This window comes from Lactuca virosa, chromosome 4 (genome assembly GCF_052849685.1).
Source record: "Lactuca virosa cultivar CGN04683 chromosome 4, Lactuca_virosa_CGN04683_v6, whole genome shotgun sequence".
Lineage (NCBI taxonomy): Eukaryota > Viridiplantae > Streptophyta > Magnoliopsida > Asterales > Asteraceae > Lactuca > Lactuca virosa.
Genome location: NC_136429.1, coordinates 49,065,364 through 49,086,174, shown reverse-complemented (window position 1 = coordinate 49,086,174; position 20,811 = coordinate 49,065,364).

The following is a 20,811-nucleotide window of genomic DNA, read 5'->3' as shown; positions in this document are numbered from 1 at the left end:
CCCTTCCAGGGCGACACCTTCAGGAGGACCATATCGCCCACCTGGAACTCCAAGTCTAAACGCCGCTTGTCGGCGTAGCCTTTTTGCCGACTCTGAGCAGTCTGGAGCCTGCTTCGGACTTGCTGGATCCGCTCTGTGGTTTTGAGTACCACCTCCGTACTCCCCATAACTCTCTGACCGATCTCACCCCAAAAAATTGTGGTCCTGCACTTCCTCCCATAGAGCATCTCAAAGGGAGGTCGGTCTATGCTGGCATGGTAACTGTTGTTATACGAAAATTCCGCTAACGGAAGATACGTATCACAACTGCCACCAAAATCTAACACGCATGCGCGTAGCATGTCCTCGAGAGTCTGAATCGTCCTCTCGCTCTGCCCGTCTGTCTAGGGGTGGAAAGCGGTGTTGAAGTGGAGACGAGTACCCATCTCCTCGTGAAACCGCTTCCAAAATCTGGAAGTAAAACGGACATCTCGGTCTGACACCACCGAGACAGGCACTCCATGACGTGCCACTACCTCTCGAACATAAATCTCGGCTAACTTCTCGGCCGAGATGCTCTCCTGGATCGGTATGAAATGGGCGCTCTTGGTCAACCGATCCACGATGACCCAGATTGCATAAACCCCATGTGCAGTCCTGGGAAGCTTAGTGATGAAGTCCATAATGATATCCTACCACTTCCACACAGGAATGTCCAACGGCTGCATCTTGCCGTGCGGTCTCTGGTGCTCTGCCTTGACCTTCCTGCAAGTAAGGCATCTATCTATGTACCAAGCTACATCATGCTTCATGCAGGGCCACCAATAATTGAGTCGAAGATCTATGTACATCTTCGTTGCCCCGGGATGGATGGAGAACCTCGACTTATGGGCCTCATCCATCAGAACCTTCCGTACTCCGCCCCAGTACGAAACCCAGACCCTCCCATGCAGGGTCAACAACCCTCGGCTGTCATAGTCAAATGAGGCCACCCGGCCTACAATCCGCTCACACTTCTGACGCTTTTCATTCAGGCCCTCAACATGCGCCTCTCGAATCTGCTCCAGTAACGGAGTAATCACTTTCATCCTCAAACAGATGTCTCGGATCGGGGCCGCTACTGCCTTGCAGCTCAGGGCATCGGCCACTACGTTGGCTTTGCCCGGGTGGTAAAGGATCTCACAATCATAGTCCTTCACCACATCTAACCACCGACGCTGCCTCATGTTCAGATTTGGCTGATCCATGAGGTACCTCAAACTCTTGTGATCCGTGTAAATGGTACATCGGACTCCATAAAGGTAATGCCGCCAAATCTTGAGGGCGAACACCACTGCCCCCAGCTCTAGATCGTGCATCGGATAGTTAGCCTCGTGAGGCTTCAGCTGTCTCGAGGCATAAGATATTGCATGACCCTGCTGCATCAACACTGCTCCCATGCCTGTGATCGAAGCATCACAGTAAAATACGAAGTCATCTACACCCTCTGGCAGAGTGAGAATCGGTGCCTCGCATAATCGCTGCCTGAGCGTCTCAAAGGCTGCCTGCTGCTCAGGTTCCCAACGAAAAACTACCGACTTCTTGGTCAGTCGGTTCAACGGAACTGCTATCTTGGAGAAGTCCTGAATAAATCTCTTGTAATACCCTGCCAGACCCAAGAAACTCCGAATCTCGGTTGGAGACCTCAGAATCTCCCACTGCATCATGGCCTCTATCTTGGCCGGATCGACCAGAATGCCCTTCTGTTTGACAAGATGCCCAAGGAACTGCACCTCGCGCAATCAGAACTCACACTTGGAGAACTTCGCATATAGTCTCTCCCTCCTCAGTGTCTCTAACACCTCCCTCAGGTGCTCCTCATGCTGCTCCTGAGTCTTGGAGTAAACCAAGATGTCATCAATGAAAAGTATTACAAACCGATCCAGCATCGGTTTGCATACACGGTTCATGAGGTCCATGAACGCGACTGGAGCATTGTTGAGCCCAAACGACATCACCACAAACTCATAATGACCATAGCGAGTCCTAAAAGCTGTCTTTTGCATATCATTATCCCTGACTCGCATCTGGTGATATCCTGGCCGTAAATCAATCTTGGAGAACCAAGATGCTCCCTGCAGCTGATCAAAAAAATCGTCTATCCTCGGAAGTGGGTAACGGTTATTCACCGTTACCTTGTTCAGCTCCCGGTAATCGATACACATGCGATGTGACCCGTCCTTCTTCTTCACAAACAGGATCGGGGATCCCCATGGTGAACTACTCGGCCTAATAAAACCCTTGTCTAGCAGCTCTTGCAGCTGCGTATACAACTCCTGCATCTCAGGAGGAGCCAACCGATATGGTGCCTTGGCTATCAGAGCCGCACCAGGGACTAGGTCAATCCTAAACTCAACCTGTATCTCCGGAGGTACCCCAGGTAAATCCTTCAGGAATACGTCTGGGTACTCTCGCACTACCGATACATCATCAACGGTTGCCTTACCCTTATCCCGGGTATCCATGACATAGGCGACGTATCTTGCGCAACCCTGCTGGAGGTGACGCCTCGCCATCGCTGCTGAACATAAGATCGGTCCGTGCTGTGGCCTCTTGCCCTGAATCACTAGCTCTCCCCCGCTAGGAGTACGAACCCTCACTAGCTGCTGCTCACAATCAATCACTGCCCATTGGAGCTCAACCAATCCATACCCATTATGACCTTATTCCCATGTTGGGGAATAGGAACTAGATCCACTGAAAATTGTTGATCGAATAACTCTAGCGTACATCCTCTATGAACCCTCGCAACCCTGACGGTCCTATCATCGGCTATCTCTACATCAAGTGGGCAATCCAGCTCCCCTGGAGCTCTACTAAATCGCTTGTTAAGTGCGAGCGACACAAAAGATCGGGTCGCCCCCGAATCAAACAGTACCATAGCTGATATGTCGTTCACTAAGAACGATCCTATAGACAAACACACAAACATGAGTAATAATCAGAAATAATAAAGATATAATGGAGAAGATACATACCCGTAACCACATCAGGGGCTGCACGTGCCTCCTCTGCTGTCAACGGGAAGGCTCTGCTCTTCGCCGCTGGCGCCTCTGCCCGGCCCTGGCGGCCGTTTGTAATCCTCATAGTGGTAGGAGCGGGTGCCACCACCTGTCCTACTGATGCTAGACTCGGAAACTGGGACTTCTTGTGTCCCCTCTGATTGCAATGAAAGCAAATCAGATCAGATGTTGTGATGGTGGTGGAAAGAAACTCTCTCGTCTGCTCATCTAGGATGCTGCGTGTAACCTCAGACGAAAGAAACTCTCTCGTCTGCTCATCCATTTGCTCGAATCCAGAACCCGATCCTGATCCCTCACCTGAAGTGCCCGTCGGCCTAGGACGTAGAACCACCATACTGAAAATACACCATAATAAACGTCAGTATACTCATCAAATCTCGAGGGATCTAACGTACCACAAGTTTCCTGGATTCATATCAGCCTTCCTTGATTCGAGTACGGATCCTCTGCTTTTAGTAGTACGGGCCCATACTACCTTCCACATCTATCTGTACTTTCCTCAAGAACTGCCTTGACTCCACCAAGTCCCTTCTACTACTACAACTGATCTCATACTAAACTCTTCCTAGGCTTGCCCTAGGGTGATCACCAACCCACTCTCTGCCATCAGCTGCATAAGAAGTCCCTGCTATTTCCCCCTAACTAGGTCGCAAATACTATTACATATCACTAAGACTAGATAATTCTTCGAATGAGAGGTTCTACCCTACAACGGTTAGACTCAGACGAGAGTTGTGAAATAAGGCTAAACCTAACCTTCTGAAATTATTTAGTCCTCGCAATATGTAACTTAGCATATTTCTTTACTAGTTAGTAAAAGATAACTAGAACTCCTAAAAGCACAAAGCAAATAACATTCGAGCATTGAGTAAACATAATCACGTATATCTCTCTCAGGCTATCCCTGACTAATCTGTACTAGCATGCAGTTCATAAAACTGAGATACATATAACAAGCACATAAGGCATCCTTCCTAGATCCTTAGTCCTAAACTAGCATGTTGTTCTCATAAAGCTTATAATCATAACATAAATAAACTTGTATGGGTAATTTGAGAGTACTTACTTGAGCTCGGCTAATTGCATGCACCACACCCTTTTCTCTTTTTTTCAAGGTTCTTTTCTCTTTTCAAAATTCTTTTCTTTTTCTCAAAGTTCTTTTATAGAAATGATTTTCTTTTAAAAAATTTCATACCAATTCCTTAGTTTGAGTTCAGACACACCCGAGAGCGTGCCTGAATCCCTTAAACCAAGGCTTTGATACCAACTTGAAACACCCCAAAAAAATAGGCCAAAAATTTCGTTTTAAAAATCATTTATAATAACCATACGTCATCCATCATCATAAAGAAAACCATAATCATGTATCTTAAAACATCGTGTCAAAATACTATATCAAATCATATGAAAATATCAGAGTCTAAAACAATCCCAGGCTGAAACTGTGGTGTGTACCATGCGATCATCCCGAGTCATTCCCCTTGCTAGTGGAAATACCTGAAACCAAAACTGAAAACTGTAAGCACGAAGCTTAGTGAGTTCCCAAACTACCACATACCATACAAATATCATGCAACTAGGAGATACGGGCCCCGCCCACTCTCATGGAGATTCAGGCCCCGCTCACATTCTGCTGTCTAGGAGATTCGGTCCCCGCCCACACTCCGTTGTCTAGGAGATTCGGGCCCCGCCCACACTCCGCTGTCTAGGAGATTCGGGCCCCGCCCACACTCCGCTGTCTAGGAGATTTGGGCCCTGCCCACACTCTGCTGTCTAGGAGATTCGGGCCCCGCCCACACTCCGCTGTCTAGGAGATTCGGGCCCCGCCCACACTCCGCTGTCTAACATGCATACAAGTATCACACAGACAACAAGTACATATACCAATCAACTACATATCTATACTCAAATAATACTACAAGCATCGGGCCCCGCCCACTCTAAACTACTATAAGCTTCGGGCCCCGCCCATACTTAAGTACTACATATAAGCATCGGGCCCCGCCTACTCTGAGCTACTACATATCACTTATGTGGGCCGGCCTTGGTGCCGTAGACCCGTTCCTACTGAAGGAAACTCACCTCGTAAGACTGACTGCTGAAAACTCAAGCGAGGAATCCCGGTCTGCTGCTCCGGCGACTCTCCGGCTATCAATTCCATAATGACACTTAATCAGAATCTGCTAATCCTCTCTTAGGGTAAAATGACCATTTTACCCCTGGTTAAAGTCAAAGTCAAAGTCAAGGTCAACTCCCAGTCAACCCAACTCGTCGAGTTATCTCCCAACTCAACGAGTTATCTCCCAACTCGACGAGTTCCTGAATGCTTAAACCCGTAATCAACCGAGTCAACTCATCGAGTCCCTTAACAGACTCGTCGAGTTCTTGCTGTCATGAGAATCGGGACAACCCGCTTCAACTCGTCGAGTCCTTCCCTGGACTTGGCGAGTTCCCATGTCTGATTGAGTCATCTCAATGGATTAAGATCCTACCATTCAGATCTATGTTCCTTAGTTCGTTTGTTCACTGGAAAGGCCTTTCTAAGGGTAAGGTTTCCAACTTTACCCATTCATAGTTCCTCTAAAAGGGTTTAGACAAAACCCTAATTCTTATAATACATGAATCTTGTCCAAAAGGCCATATAATCTCAAATCCACGCATATAAACCCAAATCTAAGGTCTTAGCATGTGTTGGACACATAAAGCTTCAAACTTTCCTTCCATGCATGGTCTTCTAGGGCTAAAAAGACTATAAACTTGCTCATATGCTTGCATGGGGCTTCCATGGTCATAAAGTTTGCACCTTTATGCCATGGAACCCTTCCTGGATCCTAGATCTGAGATATGAGTCACTTGGGACGTCCTAACCCCAAGGAACAAGGTTCTTGACCCAAAGCTTTCATAATATGGAGTTAACTAGATCTAAGAGAAGAAAGATCAAGTTGGAAGCTTGATTACCAGAAAATGCAGTAAATGAAGTGTAGCTCCTGGATCTACTCCTTCCCCTTTGAGTCTTCAAACTTCTACTTCTTCCACAAGCTTCACAATGCACAAAAACACTCAAAAATGGCAAGAACTAGCTCAAGATAACTTATGGCCGATTAGGGTTTCTATAATAGGGTTTGGAGGTGATGGAGGCTGGGGTGGAGGCCAGATATGATGTGTAACGTCCGTAGATCCGGGCTAGTCAATTTAGAGACAATGAGCATCAAAAATGAGTTTTTGATGGAAGATTATTTAGAAGGAGTAATCTTAACCAAGTTTTATAATATGTCACAAGGGTTCCGTACATATAATGAATGTCGAAATCCGAGTTATAACGAAGAAGTTATGGCCCGTCGAAGTTTCGCGATAAAACCGACACGACACTATCGACGTAAATAGTTAATTTACGATAGAGGACTTTTTGGCCTTTCTGATCTAAACAAAAGTTGTAGTATACGTTAAACCGAGAACGTGCATAAAAAGAACGCCCAAATCTAACTTCGTATGAGGAAGTTATGATTTTTCTAAGATTTGGCCTAGCAGTGCACGACCCGAAACTCGAATTTTAGATCGAGCGGTTTTTGGCCAACGCGAACTAAATGAGAATTGAAGATCTCATTAATAGGAACTCAACGACAAAAAGACAGACGAAAACGGAGTCCGTATGTAGAAGTTATGAATTTTACGCAGACATTTAACAGTGTAGTCACCTTCTACTGTTAAATTTAGGATCGGTCGAGAATTAGCCGACGGAGTCAAAAGGAAAGTTGTAGATCTTATTTTTACCTATGCACCGATATAAATAACGTCAAAAACGGAGCTCGTATGCGAAAGTTACGGTTTTTAGAAGTTGGAAGTGTGCTGTGCGAAAATGGGTGATGTGGCAGAATCTTGGTCATTGCTTTCTCCCCAAGTCTTGCCACCAGATGGTGACATGTGGCACCAAGTTCATCCATATTTCACCCGATAAATAGAACCTCTCCCACCCTCATTTTGTTCACACATTTCCCATTCTTTCTTCTCTCTACACTCTCTCTAAACCTCCCAAAAACTCCCCTAGAGCTAGAAGAAAGCCCCGGAGCGCTCAACGGCTCCGAGAAGAAGAGATTTCGGCTCGAAAGTCCTACCCCTGCAGAGCCCGACTTCTAGCCAAACCCCCTCGTAGGTAAGATACGCCAACCTAATTTTTAATATAGCTTTTATTTAAACATAGTAACGTTATTAGGATCCTGTAATAATTATTTGAGCTATTATTATGAGTTATATAAGTGTCGTTATAATATATTTTTAACTACTCGCGGTACGGGGAATCTGGTTTAAAGGGCCACATAGGGTTGTTGGATTTCAGAAGTGCTATATGCCAAAATGGTCCTGCCCTCCAGTGTTTTATGTCTGGCCCCTGTCTGTACATAGTGGTTGGAAAGTATTGTTTAAACGCTTATATAATAATAATAATAATAATAATAATAAGACTAATAATTAGTCACGGTAAATATTAGACTAAAATCTAATGGTTAGCAAAGGCCTAGGAGTGTTTAAGCTCCAAGACTTGGCCATAATTGGAGTTTACGACCAAGGGTGTTTACTCTTGGGCCGTAAACTCACATAGATGATAGTTTGGTGATGTTTCAAGGTCTTACAAAGCACAAGGGAGTGTTCTAGCCTCAAATCCAAGCCTTAGGAAGTGTTTAAGGTCCATTTGCACTTCACACTAGGGTTTACGGCCAAGGGAGATTGTCTTGGCCGTAAACACCTCATGTTCTTGGGAAAGGCTTGATTTCAAGTGTAGATCAAGTGTTCCTAGCATTCAACTAGTTAAGGGGAAGAGTACTCACACTTTGGAGGCCCTTTGATGAAGATCGGGAGTGAAATCTCGATGATACTTGAGAGCATTTGAAGGAGATTTCGACCAAGGAAGGAAAAAGTGAAGAAAATGGCTAAGTCCTATATATATAGGGGTGAGTTTACGGCCACCTTGAGTTTACGGCCGTAAACTCTTGGTAACTTGGCCGTAAACTCCTTTTGAATGAGTTTAAGGCTTGCCCTTTGTACTGTGGCTTTAGCAGATACTTCCTAGCATTCATTCCTTGAATGTATTGGGCTTAAAACACTCAAACAGACTCCAAACAGTGCTAGAAGATAGCAGGAGTGAGTCTGACTTAAGGTTGATTGGCTTGACTTATAAAGCAAAAATTTTCGGGTTGTCACATCATCCCCCCGTTAGATGGAATTTCGTCCCGAAATTAGCTTTCTTAGCAGTACTACTGGGCTTGCGCTCCTCTGATTGGCAGAATACCTACTCGAAGACCTGGCAACTTTGCCCTACTGTTCATGATAGGATTCATATTCGGTCTATCTATCATTACTTTGTGTATACAAGTCGTATATAATTAGGATTAGTAAGACGGTCAAATGTGCGACTCTGCCCCATGTCCACAACCAAACAAGGAACAGGAGATAGGTCGGAAAACACACATACTAGATCTGCATAATAATAATTATATACCACCCTCGCGTATACCCTAAATAGTGACAGGTGGGCTGTATTCGTCCTTTAGCCTCTGTGCTTGAACTTGGTCTGCTGGACGAGTGGTATTTCAGAAAGGTTTGTGGACGTATGACGGCAAGGCTTCGGAGGACAAAGTACTCTTCGCACGAGTACTTCGGGGTTTAGAATACGAAAGACAAAACTGAGTTTTAGGTCGGACTGTCATTACGAATGACGAAGGTTTCGTAAACTAGACGGTCGAGGCGATAGAAACATATGAACTTAGTATGGTGATGAACACGCCAAATCATGACGAATGATAGCAACGGACTCTTTACTGAACAAAGTTTGGCCGATTTGAAAGAAACGTTCGTTATACGATGATGTACTTCCCTAGTGCGTTCTAAAATGTACTCTTTGTCTAGTATGTAGTATGTTCTCTAGTGTATAGTGTGTAGTATGTATTGCTTCTCATTATAGTGTTCTCTCTATCTGTTTTCCTCTTGATGTTAACACTTCTTCGTGTACCGCGATGTGCGCGTACATACCGCGAAAGTGCATTGTTAACTAGTATTGATGCTTAAACTAAGATCCTCCTTGGTACCACTACGATCGCTTGGAATATACAAGTTATGAATAATTAAGATGAATAAGATGGTCGACTGAGTAACTCTGCCTCAAATCCACAACCAAACAAGGAACAGGAATTAAGGCGGAATCACTCACTCTAAGTCTGCAAAATCTTAGCTATGCACAACCCTTAACGTACATACTAGCCATCATAGCTTCTCAGAACGGACCTCTTAGTTCTTTTGAATGCTGTGACTTATTTCCAATAAGTGAGTTATTATAATTACTTTTAAGTGTTATCCCCAAGTTTTAATCTTATATAAATATAAATTAATTTTTAAAATAATAACTAAGTCGAAAACGTACCGCTGCTCGATGGCGACTCCGAGGTCGATTCTCCTGCGGTGATCATCAGAATGCGTTCGTCCGTGCCTGAGTTCTTTGTTATCGGCCAGTCCTCCTGGTAGTTTCCATCCTCACCACAGCCATAGCAGGCTTGGTTTTCTTCAACTCCGGGGACTTGGGAGATCGGTTGTGCCGGTGCCCTGTAGAAACGGACTGTGTGTCCCTTTCTGTGGTAGTTCAGACACTGCATTTCCCGACATACTCATGTGTGGTGATAGTTGCACATTCCACACTTCGGGAGGGTTCCAGCATATCGACTGGCAGGTGCTGGAGTAGCAGGTGTTGTGGCGGTGTACATAGTACTCGTCTGTTCCTCCTACAGGGTGTCTTGTGTTGTTCGTTTCTTTTTCCTCTTGTTCCCCGACTTTTGGCCACAATCCTCTTCCCTCGATGGCTCGGGAATGGGGACTTCCACACCATGGCAGACTCCATGGTTGATGAGTCGCTGAGCCAGGCGTTTGGCACTATCGAATGTGGTTGGGTTAGAAGACAATACATCTCCTTGGATCGGGGCAGATAGACCCCAGATGTATCTTTCTATCTTCTTGCTCTCCGGGGTAACCATCCCGGGGCATAGTGCTGCTAGGTCACTGAACCGGTCGGTGTAGGCCACTATGTCTGATCCGACCATAGTGAGCTCCCACAGTTCTTGTTCCAGCTTTTGAATTTCGCCTAACGGGCAATATTCTTCCCGCATTAACTCTTTTAGGTTCTCCCAACCTATTGAGTTAGCCACTGATAGGTTCAGTGACTTAACATGGCTGTTCCACCATGTCAGGGCTCTGTCAAAGAAGGTGCAGGCAGCAAACTTCACTTTGCTCCCTTCAGGGCACGAACAGATTTCGAAGACCGAATCTGTTTTCTCGAACCATCGCATCAAAGCGATGACTCCACCATTCCCATCGAAGGAATTTGGTTTGCAGCTCATGAAGTCTTTATACGAACACTCCCTAGGGTGTTCGTGAGTAGCTCCGGGGTTGGTTAGGTGGGTACCACTACCAGATCCGAGGGTACCACCTTCACCGAAGTGAGCTAGAGCAGTTGGCACTGTGGAGGATATCGCTGCTTGAAGATCAGCAGGATTGAATTGCGGAGGTGGAGTTGGAGTTATCGGAGTAACACGTCTGTTTGATCTTTGAGGAGGCATTTTTGCTTAAAGAATACAAAGATGAGATGGAATGAGTCTAAAGCAATGGACACAAGCCGAAAGATGAAAAGACAAGGTTATCCTAGTTCTGGGTGTATTGGGTCCTGACTTCCACAGGGTTCTAAAATAATTCATAAATGAGTCTATACCGAATAAACTTTATGAATTTGGAATAGCTATCCTCGAATGAATATCTGTTACCTGAATAACTGTTACCAGCTGCATGTAAGAAAATAATCTTAACATATAATGTGAGCAGTGTTTCCACTCGCTCATTAAGTTAACAAGATTATTATTTATTAGTGTGACACATAAGACGTTGTGGGTTACTTCGGTTGATCCTTATTTGAAAGCTTCTCATGAACTTGCTCTCGTTCCTCCTGACTCTTCTGTTGTCTACTATGAGGAAGTGGTTACATCTATCTGGGTTTGTCGTGCGAGAATGGAAGTGACTAAAAGAATCTATGAGATTTAGGTGAAACATTATGGGGTGATCCTTACAGAGTCCTCCTATAATTGCACAATGTATACAATTTGTATATAATTTAAGACTAAATAGACATTCGAATAAGTGATCCTACTCCAAAACCACAACCAAACAAGGAACAGGTAGTGAAGCGTAGATCACAAATTCTAAGTCTATAAAATCTCAATTATATATAACCTTGGGAGTATACACTGTAAGATTATAGACCTATCCATAAGGGTCTTTTAAGTTATCACGTAAGTTATTTGTATAGTGCCTAAAATACTCCTATAGTATTTTAATGTAATGAACTTGGTATGTTTTAAACTTGTTATCGCGTTATAGTATCATAGAATACTCCTATAGTATTCTAACTTAATGTACTTGATCTAGTATTCTCTTGACTAGTATTCGGTAAGTTTTAAGACCGTTGCAACACCACATCACTCCCAAACACATGTCGGTCACATCTCGAATGAATATAGTTGATCAGGCTATATTGATCCTAGCTATGATTACATAACTGTCCAGGTTTGACCATAGTGTTCAACCTCTAACTTCTTCTGTTCTGTTCTTGTTGTGATACTTGTTCTAGTATGTATATATGTATAAGCAAGTATGTATACTTTTATAAGGTATCATTATATATTTAAAATATATTCTTATCCAGAGCACTTCGGCCCCATTGTATTTACAGTTGTATATCTTTTATCGGTTGATATACTTAGTTCACTATAAACAATGCTCTGATACCAATCTGTCACACCCCAAAACCGGAACGAAGAAACCTTCTGGGGCGGAGGACGTCATGTTTAGTATCACAAGTCATGCATCATAGTAAGCAAGTAATGAACAACCATTTCATTAGAAAGAAAGTGTTTACAAAGTATGATTCACATAATATAGAATACACATCAAATAACAAAAAGACATGAAGCTGAAATGCTCCATCTTCTGAATCCCAGAGCGCGAACCTGTCTACTGGTCTCCTGAGTATACAAGTTATTTTGAAAGCGTAGATCAGCATTTAAGCTGGTGAGTTCATAAGATTTTAGTGATGTAGTAAGTGAGTAGTAAGAAAGTTGTAGTAAGTTCTAGAAAGTTGTAGAAAGTTGTAGTAAGTTCTGTTTATAAAAGTCTGCCTGTTCCTCCAGGAAATCCTATATTTCCTGCTTTGTTGAAAGATAAGTAAAAATGACTCTACAGTCCTTTCTGTGAGTATTAAATGAATACAAGTTATATAAAACTCAGAGTAAACAAACAATCGGTTGTGTGTATCTACTCTAAGCCCACAACCAAACAAGGAACAGGAAATGAGGCGGAAGACATACATCCCATTGTTTGTTAGATCATCGTTGTATATAACCCTTGTGTATTCACTCGGTACTCACGGAGTTAACTGTAATAGTTCCTTTAGATTTGATGACAAGATCCTTTAAGAAAACCCTTATTTCTTATTATAAAATGATAACCACAGTAGTTCCTTCTATGATCACTTAGTTTATACTAGTTATATCTAATCTAATATCGAACAGATAGTTAACTGTGTGAATCTGCCCTAAGCCCACAACCAAACAAGGAACAGGGAATGAGGCGGAAAGCACACATCCAACTACCTATCGGATATTAATTATATATAACACTGGTGTATAAACTAAGGTATTATAGAATTAACCACCTAAGGTCCTTTAAGTTTGACTGGTTTAATAAAATGGATTAAACCCTTTACTGGTTAAGTTTCTAGTTTTGTATACCAAAAGTTCTTTATTCGAAAAGTATGATTTGTACTAGAAAACGGTGCATTGAATTAGTGTCCTATGACCTGGCCCATACCTGGTACCCCTTATGATTATTTAGTGTATACGAAAACATATATATATCTAAGATCAGATAGATAGTAGGTTGGGTGTATCTGCTCTAAGCCCACAACCAAACAAGGAACAGGAAATGAAGTGGAAGGCACACATCCTACTACCTATCGGATCCAATTAATATATATCCCTGAATGCATACACTAAGGAATCATAAAGTTAGCATTATAGGCCCCCTTCTAATGAATGTACTAGACTCGACTGTTCTGTGTGTCGGTTGTAAGATGTAAGTTTTCCCTAGTTTATAATTATCTTGACTCGAAAATAGTTTGTATTAACTTTCAAGTGGAACTGTCACAAAATGAAAGTATTAGGAAAATATAAGTACTCAGTTGTCTTACGAACTGACATTCTGCAGTACTGATTACCTTAAAATATGTTTGATTTATTAAGGTAAAATGTGATATTATTGTATCATACTAACTGACTAAAACACGACGATGAAAGACGTCGGAAGAAATGACATTTGGCACCCGTAGACTTGCAAGTCCCACTGTAGCGAGCAGCAAGGTGTAGGATAGTCAATCCAGTATAGATCTATACGCAAATTCACGCTCTCCCTCCAGGAGATTCTGGTTACAAAACGAGCCATAGCAGTTATACTATGCCCCGAAGTAGTATCTCACATTAATGTTATAGTATCTTAGTAAGTTCGTTATAGTATCTTAGTATCCTCTTGTTATAGTATCTTAGTATCATCTCGTTATAGTATCTTAGTATCATCTCGTTATAGTATCTTAGTATTCTCTAGTATCTAGTATGAACTGAACCCCTAAACTATACCCCTTATAGTTTACTAGTAATTTACTTGTACTGTTGTTGAAAAGACTCATTTTTCTACGAAGTTATGCTAATACTTTAAAAACGGAGTTTTGTTAAACTATAAAGTAACATAACTTTAAAAGAGCTTTTGAAATGTTTTGACAACTTATAAATGACATAAGTAATCTTTTGAAAATGTTTATAACAAACAATTACACAATTATCATTGTGTTCAACTTGTATTCCCCCCTTAAAAGCATCTAAAACAGTTTAAAAGATTGATTACGGGGTATAAACTCACCTTATGTGGGTGATTCAAACGAATATGCGCATAAGGATGAGAAGTTCCACGAGTGAAGTCCCGAGACACAACAAGTCCTAAATGACATATAAGGCATGAATATAGTGTTTATAAGCAACTATATGAAAGGAAACACCTTCCGGGACTAGGAAACACTTGGAATGAAGTGTGGAATCACATGTGATTGACCTAAAGGGATGTTTATGGCCATGGTTTGGTGTTCACGGCCGTGTGTTTACGGCCAAGGGAGATTACGGTCGTAAACTCATGGTCAAACATGCATAAGTGTGTGTTTGAAGGCTATGGAAGCTTGAGGGACTTTTGCTCTACACAAGGGTGAGAAAGACCAACTTATTGGAGGGTGTTGAGGTGTTTACGGCCACACCATAAACCCTATGGCCGTAAACTCTCTAAATGGTCTCATTTAGGGTCTTAAAGGTAAGGAGTTTCAAAGGCTCATGTGTTCTAATGGTTAGCAAAGGTCTAGGAGTGTTTAAGGTCCAAGACTTGGCCATAATTGGAGTTTACGGCCAAGGGTGTTTACTCTTGGGCCGTAAACTCACATAGATGATGAGTTTGGTGATGTTTCAAGGTCTTACAAAGCACAAGGGAGTGTTCTAGCCTCAAATCCAAGCCTTAGGAAGTGTTTAAGGTCCATTTGCACTTCACACTAGGGTTTACGGCCAATGGAGATTGTCTTGGCTGTAAACACCTCATGTTCTTGGGAAAGGCTTGATTTCAAGTGTAGATCAAGTGTTTATAGCATACAACTAGTTAAGGGGAAGAGTACTCACACTTTGGAGGCCCTTTGATGAAGATCGGGAGTGAAATCTCGATGATACTTGAGAGCATTTGAAGGAGATTTCGGCCAAGGAAGGAAAAAGTGAAGAAAATGGCTAAGTCCTATATATATAGGGCTGAGTTTACGGCCACCTTGAGTTTACGGCCGTAAAATCTTGGTAACTTGGCCGTAAACTCCATTTGAATGAGTTTAAGGCTTGCCCTTTGTACTGTGGCTTTAGCAGATACTTCCTAGCATTCATTCCTTGAATGTATTGGGCTTAAAACACTCAAACAGACTCCAAACAGTGCTAGAAGATAGCAGGAGTGAGTCTGACTTAAGGTTGATTGGCTTGACTTATAAAGCAAAAATTTTCGGGTTGTCACATATATATATATATATATATATATATATATATATATATATATATATATATATATATATATATATATATATATATATATATATATATATAATATTTGTTGAGGTGTAAGTGGGGACGTTTTTGAAAGAGTATTGTTATTGTAGTGGTATGAGATGTAATTGCAAAACTGATGTGACACAATTAAAAGATAGTGACATTCAGTGACGTGGATGACCTAACATGACAGAGAAAATGTATCCTAAACTATCTATGATTGTTTAAGAGCTGTAATTGGTGATTGTTGATTATATTCGTATTGATGGGTGGTTCATTCAAACCTAATGTACGATCGACATAATGAGAATTGAATTTTGGAATTAAGAAGGAAGGGATAAAAGGCAACCATGTAGGGGGAGGATGGGAGTGGACCAAGTTTAAAGTCCAAGAGGTAAGACTAAAAGAAAAGGAACACTTCTTTTTTATAAGACTAAAACTTACCCCAAGCTTGATAAAGAAAAACAAGTTTTTTTTTTTGGTGTGTGTGTGTGTTTGTGAGATTAATGAAATGTTACGTTTCATGGAAATTGGTAAAGCCTTGGGATATGAAGCGAAGGATGTGAAAAGGTATTAAAATATTAGAGTAAATTGCAAAATTGGTCCATGCGGTTTACCAAAGAGTACAGTTTTGCGCAAATTTTTTTTCATGTACGGATGGTCCAAATTTGAGACTTCGATGCAAAATTGTTCCCTCGACTTAACTGTCGTTATCTTTATCTAGTTAAGTTTGTCACATGCTACTCATGTGAGGGCATAGTCATTTATGCCCTTATAATTTACATTTTTCAGATTTTTCAATTGTCATAACACTTCAATTATTAAAAATTAAAAATTAAAAATTAAAAATTAAAAAATAAAAAATAAAAATCCCCACCATCACTGTCCTCTCCCTGTCACCATAAACCACCGATAGTGCCGGAAACCAAAGCCGACGCCACCATTGTCGTTGGGAACCACCACCAGAAACCACGTGAGACGCCCTTACCCAAACCACATTCACTGATGTCGTAACCTACCCAACCCACCTTCACCGAAACCTTCCTTCATCTTTCGACGTTTAGGGTTTTTAACGCCAATCACTACCGGTCAACGATGCCACTTCCACCCTAACGTCGTCGGTCAACGACGCCACTTCCACCCTAACGTCGTCAGAACGATATATCAGGCTACATATCTGGACCGAGAAGGCTATAGCCGGAGAAGACGAATCGAGATATAGATCTGGACTGTGGCACTAGGGTTTCCTCCCGCCACTCTTTCTATATCTTCTATTACTACTACCGACACGACTGTCAGAGCTTTCCCAAATGAAGTTAGGGTATTCTACGGAGAAGATGATTTTGAAGGGTCGCACTATCGGAGAAGAAGACGACGACGACAACGACGGGAGGGTTAGGTTCTGCTACTGGAAAAGGCGAATCGAGGGCGACGATGTTAGAGCAACGGGGGCGGTTGTCCGGCATTCCGTAAAACGATAGTGTTCTGGAAAGGAGGGCGGCGTTCCGGTGAGGATGTCGAAATTTCCGAGAGAGAGAGAGAGAGAGAGAGAGAGAGAGAGAGAGTCATAGAAGTAGAGTGTGGGTGAGAATTAAAATATAATAATTAAAAAGGAATAAATAACTGAAAGGACGAAAATGCCCCTAACTTTTAAAGGCATGTGAGACTAACGAATGTTTTGGATGGACAGTTAAGTTGAGGGACCAATTATGTATCGAAGTTTCAATTTTTGACCATCCGTGCATGAAAAGAACAATAATAGGGGTACAATTTGTTAGGTGTGTCAAACCTAATTCAAATGGCCAATACGAATTACAAATGATAGGGGTACAATATACTCCAAAAGAACACTGATAGGGGGGTACAATTTGTTAGGTGTGTCAAACCTAATTCAAATGGCCAATAAGAATTAAAATTAGAATCAAACATTCGATTAAGAAAATCAAATTCACTAGATAGAAATTAAAAGCAAACATCAAGTCATATGATTGAAATCACAACTAAAAAGTCAAAACATGAAGTTAGAGAAACTAGGGTTCTAGCCACACATGGTTAGAACAATCAACAAGTCTAGAAAAGATGAAATAATCCGCAAACGAGACTTACAAATCTAACGACAAATGTTTCCAAATGATTACAATCGAAACCTTGCAAAAACCTTCAAAATCTCCTTACCAAAATGTGCTCTGATATGAAGCGTCCGTGTGCTATGTCTCCCAAATCCCGAGATAAGTTAAAAAATAAAAACCCATCAAAATGCAGTTTTTGGGTCGAACACGGCCCGTGTCAAAATAGAGTAAATCAACACGGGTCGTATCGAGTGGAAATTGGCATGCTATCCTCGGGTCTTCTTCCAAAGTAAGTTGCTCAAAAAATGCAAAACTAGACCAACACGGCCCGTGTCAAAACATGCTAAATCAACATGAGTCGTGTTCAGCATGGTCAAAGACTCCTTTTTGGTCAAACACGACCTCTGCCCACTTTTTGAGTGCAAATCCAACACAACTCGTGCCCGCATCTGCTTCCAAATGCAAACTTGATTTTTACAATTTCTTTGTTTTGCATCCAATCATCCCGCCATCTTCACCCGTGCTTCCCGGCACCTCCCAAAGCGCGTTTCCACCTCCGGATCACCTGGAAAGATCATAAAAATGTGCAACTAAGGTTGTTCTAGAAACTAACATTACTTATAATAAAATACATATAAAATGAAGTAAACTACACCCAATGAATGCATAAAAGGGACGAAAAGACGTGCAAAAAGGTGCACAAAATGCACCCAACATTATTGTTTTAGATGTTTGGTGGAATCCAGCTACTGAAAATGAAGCTATTTACCGAGCTCGTAGAATGGGACACACTCGTGTGTTGAGAATGACAATCAAGGAGACGGTTGAGGACAAGATTCTTGCACTCCAGGTATTAATATGATTGGTCCATTTATTTTCTTTCTTTAAAGCGATTGATCCATTAAGTTTCTGCTACCATAGTATAAATAATTGTTCTAGTATTTTTCATACCCCCAAAATACTTGATGCCCAGAACTAGATAGACAGTCAACAAATAATGAAAGTTTGGATCCCAAGAGAAGTTGTTATTCTTATTCATGAGAGGAGATAAATGGAAAAAATATTATTTAGTTTGAACTGAAGAAACATGCACATGTACTTAATGGTTGTGGACGTGATTTGAGTGAGTTTGTGATGGTTTATATATACAGGAAGGAAAGACGAAATTGCATGCTTCAATTTTTGGTGAAGATCGAAGTGGAATCTCAATGTCTCATTTAACTGCACAAGATCTCATATATCTGTTTATGGGGGCACTCATTGACTAACTTTCTAAATCATCTGTCTCTTTTGGCTTTTGTTATTGTTGGAAATTTAGTATAAATATTTATATTTTTACTAACTTTGGACATATATAAATATATACATATGTTGTATATATAACGAACTTTAAGTGGGTTTGTGTTCTCCTCCATGAGGACTTCGAAACGATATATTATATGTCCAAAATAGAGTATAAGTGAATGAGATATCGATACTCAAAGATGGGTATTTGAGAATAAGTTTAGCAAAAGAGAGGAATGTGGGAATGAGTCCCACATTGGTAGAGAGACCAAACTCAACAAGGTTTATAAGCTTCATTGCATGGAAGGCTTACAAGCTTGTGTCTATGGTTATGCTACAATTCCTACCCGCGCGCAGGGGGGGTGCAAATCTTGGTTCCGTAGACCAAAAACACCGAACTCGTGCATGGGCGCGACCTGCGGACACGAATGCAGCTCCGAAAACTCGGGCGTGCGCTACCCTCGTTTTTGCTAAACTTGACAGTTTTGGTCCCTATTTTTGAATTTTGTAACAGATGCATTAATTGCGTAATTAATGACATTTATTGCCATTAAACGCTCAATCAATTAGGCATTTGTTTCCGTTTCAAGATTCAACTATAAAAGAAGACCTTGGCCGTCTCATTCAAACACACGGATGAAAATACTCTTCTTCTTCCTCCTTCTCTGTACTCCTGCTTCCGGCGATTCTTTCAGGCAAGTCGTCATATCCGGCAGTACACAATACTGCTAAGGTTGTTGTACCCTGGGAACAGACGGCGAATCTGTTTAAGGGAATCGAGTCCAACTCGAGCCTCAGCCACATCGTTTGCTGCTAATCTTTTCATTACAGGAACCATTCTTAAGAGGAAAACGAAGACCCTATACTAACAGTCTTAAACAGATTATTCTTTGTTCTAACCATTTCGTTTTTTCCTTTTCTTTTATTCTGAATCGATTTTGTATCGACTTTTTCCTGTAATCTATTTAACTGTGGTTACGATTATTTCAGAATGTCTGCAACTCCCGTTGCTACTGGAACTCCTGCTGCTGGTGCTAACCCTCCTGTGAACCCAAATACACCAGTTCCAAACATCATGGCTAATCATGCTGAGAGACCTGAAAAATTTTCTGGTCTGAACTTCAAGAGGTGGCAACAGAAGATGTTGTTCTACTTGACCACCTTGAACCTGGCTCGATTCCTAACAGAAACTGCTCCTGTAATTGCTGAGGGGCAGGCTGATGCTCAATCTGTGAATGCAGTGGATGCATGGAAGCATTCAGAATTTCTGTGCCGCAACTATGTGTTGAATGGCCTGGCTGATGCACTTTACAATGTTTATTGTAAAGTTGCAACTGCTAAAGAACTATGGGAATCTTTGGAAAGGAAGTATAAGACAGAAGATGCTGGAACTAAGAAGCATGTTGTTGCTAAGTTCTTGGAATACAAAATGGTTGACTCGAAATCTGTTATGAGTCAAGTCCAAGACCTTCAGGTCATCATACATGATAACAATGCAGAAGGGATGGATCTTAATGAATTATTCCAAGTTGCATCAATGGTTGAAAAGCTCCCTCCTGGTTGGATAGACTTCAAAAATTACCTTAAGCATAAGCGAAAGGAGATGTCTGTGGAGGAACTGGTGGTGCGTCTTCGCATTGAAGAAGACAATAGAATGGCCTTGAAGAAAGGCAGTGAAGGTGAATCTTCTAAGGTTCATATGGTGGAAGCTGGTCAAACTTCCAAAAGCAAAGGCAAGGGACCTCACAAAGGGAAAGCAAAGGGCAAAAACCTAGGCCCCAAGGCAGGAACTTTCAAGAAGAAGTTCAAGTGCTACAACTGTGGCCAACCGGGTCACAAGGCTTCGGAGTGCCCTCAACCTAAGAGGGAAAACCGTCAAGCAAACATGGTGAATGATAACATGGAGTTGGTGGCCATGATAACTGATCTCACGGCTATGGTTTCTGAAGTGAATCTCATGAATACAAATTCAAAGGAGTGGTGGATTGACACGGGAGCCACTCGTCATGTGTGTCATGACAAGAGTGTTTTCAACACCTACAAAGAAGTTGAAGATGGTGAAAAGCTCTACATGGGAAATGCAGCTACCGCGGATATCAAAGGTGTTGGTGATGTCATTCTAAGCTTAGGATGTATTGTATGTTCCTGAACTTCGTAAGAATCTAGTGTCGGGTGGTTTGTTGAACCAATTTGGTTTTAAGCTAGTGTTTGAGTCGGACAAGT